We start from the raw sequence: 12,506 nt of genomic DNA, 5'->3' as shown, positions 1-12,506 counted from the left end.
TCACCATTTAAACACTCCAGTTATTTTATGGGTACTTTTAGTAATATAAAGTAATGTAAACTACTTTACTTGCTCATTAATACGGTATATTATGTTTTTATTTTTTATTACATATACCGTTTAGAATGTGAAGTTGTACAGTGACCACTCCAAAATCAGCTCCACTTTCTGCTTTTTGGTAGATGTTTAATTTGCCTCTGATTATACAGGTTAGATGTATCAAACTCTCTAAACAGGAAAAGGGGAGGAGTTGCCCTTAGCAACCAATCAGATTCCAGCGATCATTTACTTTGCACATTCTAGAGAATGTACCACTATGTCTCTTTGTTTGATCATGATATTGAAACACCTAATCTGTAGCTTCTCCGTTTCAGACAAAACGAAACGTATATTTTTATATAGTATTAAAATAATGTCATCATACATTATGCAGTAGCAAAATATTTTCACAACTTGCAGTATACAACAAAATAAAAAGCATATTGGACCAGGAGCCTTTAGAAAAGGAGAAGATCCCAGATACAGGAATAATGGAAGATATAGTTGATAAATAAAGAATTAAAAACCTTAGTCTGGGAAACTTTAAAAGGTTATCATTACACCCATCCGGCAGCTTCTCTCCTCTGTAGGATGCTGGTCAGTGGTCTCTGTTCTCAGAAAAAGATTTATGTGGAGGGAATTAGTACAGCATCACTTCCTAGCTGGTATAATGCAGTATAGAGTGATGTTAGTATTATGTTTTAGCCACTCATGCAAGTAGACGCCTCAACTTACAGACAGAACATGGACAATCTCTTCCTGTATGGATTAGTATTGCTTTATCTTCAGAACGGTAAGTCATATGCTCCAGTAATTACTGTGCTGTAGAAGATAGACGAACAATTACATCTGGGATGGTTTGGAAATATGAAACATTTTTACTAAATACAACGATGGACAGTTAAAAACCAATATGATTCTGACATCCTTCCAGCACACTTTCCAAAAATGAAATCGACTAACTGATCTATGGGTTACCCCACAGTTTTCCAATTACCGCTGCTCCAGTTATCATCAATGTCCCTTGTATGTTCAAACATCTTTCTTCTATGCACCCATTACTCATAGTTATCAGAGTGCAAATGTTGGGGTTCATTCAATTCTCTGCGATGTGGTGCGGCGTGCCCCCCGGAACAGTAGCAGAGGGCGTTCCGCAAGTGATGCAACATTGCTGATTTTGCTTCACAACCCAAAGAGGGGGTATCCTAGTACCTGGAAATGCCTGCACCCAAGCCAGAGGCGGAAATTAGTGAGTGCAGAGAGGCGCGGTGGAGGAAACCGGGTCCCAGACCCTCTGCATCTGCCATGCAGTGGGCCCCGGTTTGAATTGAATTTCCACCAACTTTCTATTACAAGAAAGGAACATAATCAAGTTGTCTTATCTATCACTCCATAATTAATAATTGAGTTTAACCTTGAAAGGTAATAATAAGTATTATTTGTTGTTATTGTTCTGTGCTTCCCTAGTGATGTGCCGAAGTCTTTGCACTGTCAGATAGGGTAGGAGGGGGGGTCAACACCTAAAAAGAATGTAGTTGGTTATGTCTAATGAGCAGAAGGGTTTATCGCTGTGACTAGGTTTGTGTTGTGTGACAGTATAGATAAGTAGCAAAGCAATGGGTCTTACCTTATAACATAATAGAATAAAAGAATGAGTTCAAAGTGATATTCTTTCAACGGTTCTCGCAGAACCTGACGGCATAAAAACATGTTCTCGAAAACAATGTCATCACATCTAAAGTTAAAATAACTTCTTGAAAAATTAGTTTGATATTTAATATTGTCAGTTTACATAAATTAAACAACAACAATAGTGGAACAGTATATATATTTATATTATATGTTTATTTGTTTTCCACGTAAGTTGTATTTTAGTTTCTTAAACAATACCATATCCTGTATGTAGGACAAGAATGGCGAAGCACACTTTAGAGACTAAAGAGAAACTAATCACAATAAGATACATTTGTGTGTTAGACTCTTAAATTTGTTATTTCATATTTTAATACAAACATAAGGTTCTAGAATGTTCTAGATAAACGATAGCTAGATTCTGATTGGTTGCTATGGGCAACACCTCCACTTTGCCTTTTTACAAGGTTTGATAAATCTACCCCTAAGACACAAGTCTTAAAGATTGAAAGATCATGCATATTTATTAAAAAACTTCAACCGGAACAGCCGTCACAAGAAACTGTTCCTGCGAGGAGCTGTCCTCTAGGGTCACTATCGGAAAGTGACCACCTTTACCAAAGTGACCGGAGAGGAGAGCAGTAAGATGCGGTGAGGGATCCAGAGATCCCTCTACCGCAATGCTGCAAAGAATTTTACATTATGTATACAATTATGTAGTGTTTGTAGGATAACATGAACCCTAAATCTTTGTCCTTTTTCCATAAAAGTTCAGGATCAACATCTCTTATTTCTTCCCAAAAAATTCCACCTCCTCCTCTATAAGCTCCATTTTCATAATGAATATGTAATGAAAAATGGCACACAAAGCAATTATGCCACATACAACATTTGGTGCATACATCGGACTGCTCAAGGCACAAAAAATGGCCTGTAGGAGCCAAATGTTTGTTCCGCGGCTGATCTGGAGGATGCACATGCCGAATTATATGTCAGTTGCTGCTCTGTGTTTGGAATTTATAGAGGTTAGAGGAAGCTATGGAGAATTGAGGAGCACAGAAGACCAAACACATTTTTTGCTGAAGAGATAACATTATATAATTTGCATCTTTAATTGCAGACTAAGATGTATAAAAGTGAACTGCATTCTAACTAAAAATAACCCCAGATATTAAGAGCAGCAAGAAAAAGTAAAATATTACAGTACTACACTTTGCCTTTGCACATCTGGCAGAGCTAAATTGATACAAAATAAAATAATTTTTTTCTTCTGTGTGGTGTGACTACTGATGACCCTGGTTCAGTTTTTGTTGTTTTGTTTCTTAATGTCAAAACCACTCCGAATGCTGCACCATTCTGATAGCGGGGCACCTGGATCCCACACATGGAGCAGTAGCAATAATGGGGCTCTATGTACACTAATACAAACAGGAAATAATTAAAGCACAAAACATATAAAAACAAATAGGTACTCCCATGAAATCTGGCAACCAGGCTATGGATAAGGAGGCTTGCATCTTATATAGCCTGTACATTGATGGAATGGTAATGTTTTTAGTTACAAAAATTTGATTTATTTAATACTAGTGGTACAAGGATACGTATTTAGCATCCATGACCATTATGACATGCAGACAGTTTGCAATGTTCTAAAATTTTGTTAGCAAATGGGAGTAATCATCCAGTGTGAAATGTATACATTTTCTGATGCACGTAAAGAATTCCCCTATGACCTGCTTCAATATTTGACTACAAGTAGGCTGAGACATACCTGCCACCACAGCTACTGTGGTCTGGAATGGCACAGATGCACACAAATGTAACACTGACAACAATTTAGTCAGCAGTGGTATTGCTGTATGGATGGTTATCAAGGTCACTCTGCACAATCTTCAGAGTTTCTAAGATTACCTGAGGTGGGAGACTGAACTGGGTTCTTAGTTTTGAGTTAGTCATCCCAAAGAGGTTTACATGTGACCTGTAGATGCAATATCTGTGACTTCGCTGCTGCTGTCAACATTGTAGTTAGGTGGCAGTTGACAAAAAATGAGTCTATATTAATGAAAGAACACAACAGATAAATTATGTGTGAATTCTTCAAGACAATTCTTATAAAAATAAACAATGATGGAGAAAATTTACATTCAACACAAACTCTATACTTTGTTCAGATAACGTATATGTAAGCAAATGTAACAGTTAAGAAATATATTGTATGTATAACATCCCTGCAACATATGATAAATGTGATTGAAAAAAATGCCTTCTGTTTCCAGTAGAGTAACTCTATACAGGAGTGAAAAAATATAAAATGTAATTTATAAGTAAAAAAGCAAAAATCATCCGTCATTTACTTCTTTATAAATTAAATGGGAAACTTTTTTCCTGCAGAAGTCCATATAGAAATGTCAATTAAGTAATGCAAATAGATGGCGGCAATATCATATAATACAACCACTAATGTTTTTAGTGCTGTTAACTGGAGGGGTAAATCTCCAATCAACCAATCAGAAGCAGCTAGATTGTGCTGCTGACAGAAATCATCATCAATGTTTATATTTGCACCAACTGTCCAGCCCCCGCAAGACAGCCTGAAAGGCGTGTCTGAATATGTGTCCACGTGTAACTGAGTCGAAAATTACATGCACACATCATTGCTATACTTGACCTATGCTAGTCCACCCCACCCATTTCCTGTTCCATTTCCCCAGGTGTAAGTACTCGTACGTCACAGATATGCAGAAATCTGATACAGATGTAAGTTGACTAGGATACGGTGGTATGTCATGCTTCCACTTCTGCTCTGCTTTGATTTCAAAACTATTGATAGCGATATTTTTGGAGTGGTCAGTGATCAGATAAGGTTTATCAGATTAATCGGCCAGCCGTAGAGACAAGAAACATGCAGATCTGTTGTTTGCAAGAACTCTGCATTACTGAGGTCAAAGACATCAGTTTTGAAGTTCACATTACATAGACATATCACAACGGGCAAGCGTATTAGATATTTAAAACATAAGGCATTATGACAACCAATAGAAAAATACATATCTCAAGGCTTAAGCAGACTAGACAAAGAAAACACATTAGATGTGTGTATAATATTTCAATGTATTTCTAGAAATCTTTAATATACAGATGTGTAATCATTGTACCTCATTAGACCTTTAACAAGCAACAAAAGACCTGTGTGTATCCTACCAGAGAACTCACATCAGTCCCTGCCCCATTGGAGCTTACAGTCTAAATTCCCTAACATTCACTCACAGACTAGGGTCAATTTTTGATAGCAGCCAATTAACCTACTAGTTTGTTTTCTGTGGAAACCGGAGCACCCAGAGGAAACCCACAAAAACATGGAGAGAACATGCAGACTCCACACAGATAAGGCCATGGTCGGGAATCGAACTCATGACCCCAGTGCTGTGAGGCAGAAGTGCTAACCACTGAGCCACTGTGCTAATTCAAATGTTTGATTGTGATATGCTTATATTGCAAAATTCTGTTAGGGCTAATCTGAGATTATCCCGAACAATGGCTGTCTTAACCGCACAGTCTATAAATACATAAATATGTGCACACTTGACATGGACTCATCATCAGCAACATTTATTTATATAGCGCCAACATATTCTGTAGCGCTTGGAATGCAAGTGTGCAGGCTGTTATTGCAGCCAGATTCAAAGTTTAGTCATACATACTTCTAATAAATATGTACTAACTTATAGATAACTAGTGTAATTATCCTAATATAAATAAAGGTTAAAAGAATGGTACAAAATAATTCAAGAAAGTTGTTATGATATAGTAGTAATGTAGTACCATGGGTCAATTGTAAATTAATAGCTATCTGAGTCGTATTATAAGAAAGGATATATTGTTGTATAAATTGGTACTGTATCAATAAACAGATTCTTGGGAGGATTTAAGATTTTGGGGGTTTGTCCGTTTGAGGCAAGGTCCATAATTTATAAATCCATCTCGCCTTTCGGAGGATATATCACCTCCCCTCCATTGTTCATTCGCTTTCTTCAGAATAACATTTGAACCCTTGTCTGTTATAAGGTAAGACCTATTGCTTTCATACTTATCTACACTGACACACAACACAAACCTAGTCACAGTAAGAAACCGTTCTTAGATACAACCAACCACTAATAACTTGTAACCTGTTAGCTCACTTCTCTAGAGACCTGGAATCTCTGTTCCAATAAACATTGTACAAATACATATTAATATATATTGCATAATATCTCATCATTAAAATCCAGGAAAAACTCCCGAAACGGATTTATTTTGACCTTCAATTATTAGTTATTGATAGTAAATCTGTTTTAGGAAATAATTCAGTAATTGTACTCTGCATCCCTTCATTCTCTCTCCTTTCCATCATTGTTTCAGTAAATAGTTGCAGATCAGTTTATTAGAAATAATATGGTATTATTATTGAACACCCTGTAAAACAAAAACGTCTGTTGTCTCCAGAAACTGGTGTTAAAGGGAACCTCTGATTTTATTGTATATGTGATAAATTCATGTAAAATTCTATATCAGGTGTGTTAGGTGCATACTGTGGAGAGAGAAGAAATGTATCCGGTATAGAGGGAGGAGATGTGACTCTACCTGTGGACCAGACTGAGATCAGGGACATCTCCTGGGTGACTGACACAAGACACATTGCTACAACACAGCCGGGTAACCCCGTTGTGGTTCGAGATAAGCTGTATAAAGGACGACTGGATGTCACAGCTGATGGATCCTTAATTATAACTAATCTTTCAAGAGAAGATCAAGGAATCTATAAAGCAAATATACTGAGACAGACATCAGGACAATGTGCACAGTTATATACTATCAAAGTGTCCGGTAAGTCAAAACGTAGAACAACTATGAGAACCTGATTAGTTGGAGGGGCTTATGGTCGAAACAATAAAATAGTCACACAGCAAAAATACAATAAACATTACTTTATAGAGAATAAAATACTTGTACTACTGAAGAATTTAAATTTGTCCTCCAGCCATACCTAATAGGAAAGGTATATATGAAGCTTGAAGATCGTATACTGTATAGAACATTCAATGCATAAACTATTTGCATTGAACAGTCTTGTGCGCACTAAAATGGCTATTCATGAGATAAATGTACTCTGCTATATTTCTAAAGCTTAAAGTGCATTCTTGTGTACTGTATGTTCTCTAATATAATCTCTGCAAAGTCATGCAACGGAAATATATTTTGTTACTTTAACCATTCTCATTGCAATCATATTTTTTTTTATATATATATATATATATATCTGTTCTACAAACCCTCAACCTGCCTCTCCAGAGGTTCTGTCTGTTGTTCAGTCCTCCTATCCAGAGGTTCTGTCTGCTGTTCAGTCCTCCTCTCCAGAGGTTCTGTCTGCTGTTCAGTCCTCCTCTCCAAAGGTTCTGTCTGCTGTTCAGTCCTCCTCTCCAGAGGTTCTGTCTGCTGTTCAGTCCTCCTCTCCAGAGGTTCTGTCTGCTGCTCAGTCCTCCTCTCCAGAGGTTCTGTCTGCTGTTCAGTCCTCCTCTCCAGAGGTTCTGTCTGCTGCTCAGTCCTCCTCTCCAGAGGTTCTGTCTGCTGCTCAGTCCTCCTCTCCAAAGGTTCTGTCTGCTGCTCAGTCCTCCTCTTCAGAGGTTCTGTCTGCTGTTCAGTTCTCTCCAGAGGTTTTGTCTGCTGCTCAGTGCTCTCCAGAGGTTCTGTCTGCTGCTCAGTCCTCTCCAAAGGTTCTGTCTGTTGTTCTGTCCTCCTCTCCAGAGGTTCTGTCTGCTGTTCAATCCTCCTCTCCAGAGCTTTCTGGCTGCTGCTCAGTCCTCCTCTCCAGAGCTTCTGTCTGCTGCTCAGTCCTCCTCTCTAGAGCTTCTGTCTGCTGCTCAGTCCTACTCTTCAGAGGTTCTGTCTGCTGTTCAGTCCTCTCCAGAGGTTCTGTCTGCTGCTCAGTGCTCTCCAGAGGTTCTGTCTGCTGCTCAGTCCTCTCCAAAGGTTCTGTCTGTTGTTCTGTCCTCCTCTCCAGAGGTTCTGTCTGCTGTTCAATCCTCCTCTCCAGAGCTTCTGTCTGCTGTTCAATCCTCCTCTCCAGAGGTTCTGTCTGCTGCTCAGTCCTCCTCTCCAGAGATTCTGTCTGCTGCTCAGTCCTCCTCTCCAGATATTCTGTCTGCTCCTCAGTCCTACTCTTCAGAGGTTCTGTCTGCTGTTCAGTCCTCTCCAGAGGTTCTGTCTGCTGCTCAGTGCTCTCCAGAGGTTCTGTCTGCTGCTCAGTCCTCTCCAAAGGTTCTGTCTGTTGTTCTGTCCTCCTCTCTAGAGGTTCTGTCTGCTGTTCAATCCTCCTCTTCAGAGCTTTCTGGCTGCTGCTCAGTCCTCCTCTCCAGAGCTTCTGTCTGCTGCTCAGTCCTCCTCTCCAGAGCTTCTGTCTGCTGCTCAGTCCTACTCTTCAGAGGTTCTGTCTGCTGTTCAGTCCTCCTCTCCAGAGCTTCTGTCTGCTGCTCAGTCCTCCTCTTCAGAGCTTTCTGGCTGCTGCTCAGTCCTCCTCTCCAGAGCTTTCTGGCTGCTGATCAGTCCTCCTCTCCAGAGGTTCTGTCTACCATTCTTCCTACTTCATCAATTGATTTATCTGTCTACCTGCTGACCCAGTCAAAGTTTTTTGCCTTACTTTCCTTAATGAATCAGGCCCATTTTCTTTAGGACAAACGAAAAGCAGTTTGGATTTGTTTTATTTGTTAAGTGAAGTTTGCCTTCAATGCTAAATAGAAAGGTAGAAAATGTTATAATTTATGTATTGTTTTGTTAAATTTATTTATTAATTTTTTTGCATCTTTCATACTGTGATTTCAGGAAGGAAACAGAAGGCAGATTACATAACAATGAATAGAATACGTCTGACACTATCTGCCGGTGTGTTACTTATCACCTGCTGTCTGTTCACTCATCACATGAAGACTGAAGTGATGAAACCGTCCGGTGACGTCGACTGAAGATTCTACATCACTGGGCTGGATGGGATTATAGAGGATGAAATGATGTGTAAAATATTCTTCATTCAGGTGATCTCAGTGAGATTACACAGCTATACCGGAACCTGGATCAACAGAAATAGCAATCGGCCTCTAGTGGATGTAGACCTTGCTTTACTAAACTTGCTTTTTGGCTTTTGCTTTAGAGCCGGCTTTGACTTTTAATAAACTTTGTCCCTTTACTTGTATGTATATGTTTATTGATTTAGTGCCTCACAATGGAAGCAACACATCACTGTACATGTGTCTTGCCACCAAAGAGAGATCAACATAGTAGCATTATAAAGGACCTTTTTATGGATGACCTGTGCATTGCAATCCTCTCTATCAGCATATATATGGATTAGCCAACATATATTAGGAAGGCAATAGTTGATCTTATAGTTCCTAGAGGTTACAGAACGCACAAAACAAGAGCCAATTTCCATAAAATACTCCCTGTGTACCTAAACGTACCAGGGTGTAAACTTAGCCAAAAAGTCTGTGATGACAGATGAGTTGGTATTCTGTTAGGTGAAACAAGCTGGTCCCACATACTCTTGCCCCGCATAAAGCTCATGTAGCTTCGATGAAATGGTTCAGTAGAAAGAAAGTGCCAATGCTTCCATCCGTCTCTCCTACTTTGTGCTCCTTCAAACGTGCACTGAAAACTCACCTCTTCCACAAATCCTACCAACCATCTACTTAACCACCTCACCTCCTCCACTCGCTCTCCTTTCTCTCCGCTTGCCTCTTCTAGCTCCCCTTGTACCTGTTCTGTCTACCCTCCCTTAGGATGTAAGCTCACATAAGCAGGGCCCTCCTGTCTCCTCACCTGTTCTTCTGCTCCGTGTTTATTGCATTAGCCTGCCTGGAGTTTCTGAAGTATTGGTATTTTTGTTTATTGTTCTGTACTGTTTCACTCTGTATAGTGTACTGTTTGTATTGTGTACGGCGCTGCGGAAATCTTGTGGCGCCTAACAAATAAATAATAATAAGTATGGCTTTCTAAAATAACTTTTAGTGTATTTTATAGGTAGTAACAAAATTAAGTCGCTCCAGGTTTATCTCTCTTTGTGTATAATTTATTTGTCTTTTGAGATAGTTACAACCAAGTAGTTGACAACAGAAGTACTAACGGTTGATGACAAGTGAATAATTGTACTGTCTATGTGTTTTTTCTTATCAACAAAAGAGCACAACATGGATCCAGTCCAAATAAAAAACAGATTGCTTATGAAGTGTATGCAAAAGTAAATAAATCAAGAAAACTCAGGATTAGATCGTATATTTTCATTCTCGTATTGGTTCATATAGATGTTAGCATAAGTGGGTGCCCTGTTGGAACCCATTGCAGTTCCCTGTAGCCGTAAGACAAGAGAATCATTGACTAAAAAATAATTCTTGCACAGGATGACCTCATCGAGAAGGGCTACTTAGTGGACCCAGAGAACTCAAATAACCAGTGACCGAGTTCCTGAGAAACTCAATCCCTTCTGCGTGAATTATATTGCATATAGCCTCCCTACATCAAGAGTAACAAATGCAATCAATGGGTAGAAGGGTTTCAGATCTTAATTTGTTCAAAAAATCAGTACTGTCAGCAATGATAATATTGGAACCTTGTACCACTAATCGTAAATAAAAGTCCACAAATTGGGAAAGTGGTTGACACATAGAACCCCTTGCTGAGATGACAAGTCTACCCGGAGGGCTCATCAGGGATTTGTGGACCTTAAATATAGTATAAATAATCGGGGTCCTAAGATGATCTTGACATAGAAGGCTGGGCAGTTCCATGGTCAATACACCGACTTGACAGTCTCATATGAATGATTGAATCAATTTCCTTGAAGTGAGAAGTGAGGAAAACAAATTATAAAATATTTCACCCGAGAGCTGCCTAATAATCTCATCACGATAGTCAGTCTGAAGGTGTGTCAATTTGAAATGATGATGAATCGGTATCCTCATAAAGATTCATGGAGCTTCACTTTTGGCATGTCATGCAGTCGATACATATTCATCAATGATATCAGGAACCGGCACTTCATCCATAATAATATGGCACAAAAATATGCACAATAATTGTAGTTCTTAATTTTGTTTGTCCAGCGACAAATAACAATGTTGCAGTCAATGGAAGTATAGGTCACTTTGTTGCTGTCATTGCCAGTAGTAGGGTAGTTAATAATAGACAATAATAAAATCACTACTTACATTATAACAGACAAGGTTTATCCGAAGCTTTAAATCACCGTCCACTGTAAAATCCGTATGGGCTAAACAGCTACAGTTTCAAATTACGTCATTTACTATGGACACAGGGAAAACGGCGCTTTTAAAGCTGCAATACTCAGACCCCACACCTCTATTCCAGTATACATGGCGTGGGCCGGGTATTGCCGCTTTAAAAGCGTAATTTTCACTGTCTCCATAGTAAATGACAAAGTTAATAATTGTTTTTTGTTTTGCTCTCCTTAATGACCCAGGCCCATATTGTTAGCTGTGAAACAGAAGGGAAGGTTATCACATCTTCATGTCTTGGTAATCTTCAAGTTTAATTTTGCTTCACTAGTCTGCAAAATTCAGCACTGTATTTGTATATTTACATCTGAATTTATAATCTTTGACTAGAACTGGGACAATTACAGTCAATTCATTCTTCTGTGAGCTGCGCTTGGTGCACAAATTAGATTTTTTGGCATTGAAATGGGCCATTGTGGATCGTCTGCATGACTGCCTGTATGGAGCCACATTTGAAGTTCATATAGAAAATAACCCCTTAACATATATACAGGCCACGGCGAAACTTGATGTAACTGGACATAGGTGGTTGGCAGTCTGGGTTGGGTACTAATTAATGACACTGAAAATAACAAAACCAGTAGAACTACACGAGATTGCCTTCAAGTGCATTATCGCGACAGCTACATAGTAGGCGCGACGTAAAACAGACGCAAGATATGCCTCCACATAATATAACGGCATACTTAAAATTCCTACTAATTTTAAATAACGACAGCATAAATTACTACAATAAAGGTGAACGACAGTGCTAAATGTCTACCCAAGAAATGTCTACTGAGAAATATTACCTACAAATAAAAAAATCACTACAAAAAAATCTGACAATAAATATTACCTACACTACATAAATGCCTACAAAAAAAAAAATGACTCAAATAATAACAAAACCGAAATTACTACTAAATATATTCCTACATCCTATATTAACCAAAGTACATTAATGTCTACATCAAAAAGAACTACTGAGATATAAACCCTATACATTATTTTGGTAAACAAGCCCAAATTGATAATCTATTACTAAAAAATAAAAAGGTGTATGAAAATGGTCAGAGTGCAATCGATATCATTAATAGTTATGTAACTTCATATGTACCCAATTACTAGATTATATATTAGCTTTATCAAACATTACAGTCTCTGTATCTTTTTTAACATATTCAGTTTATTATTGTCAATGAAAGGTGTTAGGGCTATAATAGCTTATAATAGCTTAACATAACTTTGAACTTAGATGAACATATATACTTTTCAAGACCATGGGCCTGATTCATTAAGGATCTTAAATGCAGAGGATTCTTATTTCAGTCTCCTGGACAAAACCATGTTACATTGCAAGGGGTGCTACATGAAAAAACAGGCAGTATTTAACTTATGTGCAAAACAGAACACTCATTTGCACCCCTTGCAATGTAACATAGTTTTGTCCAGGAGACTGAAATAAGATACCTCTGCATTTAAGATCCTTAATGAATCAGGACCCATGATTGTTATTACTAGATGTTGTCA

General features: G+C 38.4%; 1 long non-coding RNA gene across 1 annotated transcript; it reads left to right on the top strand.

Annotated features, from left to right (window-relative positions):
- Positions 1-718: 718 nt before the first annotated feature.
- On the top strand, positions 719-9,329 carry LOC142108154 (uncharacterized). Its single transcript, XR_012680109.1, has 3 exons — positions 719-832; positions 6,226-6,537; positions 8,530-9,329. It is a non-coding gene; the product is annotated as an uncharacterized LOC142108154 (long non-coding RNA).
- Positions 9,330-12,506: the final 3,177 nt, after the last annotated feature.

The sequence above is a fragment of the Mixophyes fleayi genome, chromosome 12, assembly GCF_038048845.1.
Source record: "Mixophyes fleayi isolate aMixFle1 chromosome 12, aMixFle1.hap1, whole genome shotgun sequence".
In the NCBI taxonomy this organism is placed as follows: domain Eukaryota; kingdom Metazoa; phylum Chordata; class Amphibia; order Anura; family Limnodynastidae; genus Mixophyes; species Mixophyes fleayi.
This window is presented reverse-complemented; position numbering and strand designations above follow the sequence as displayed.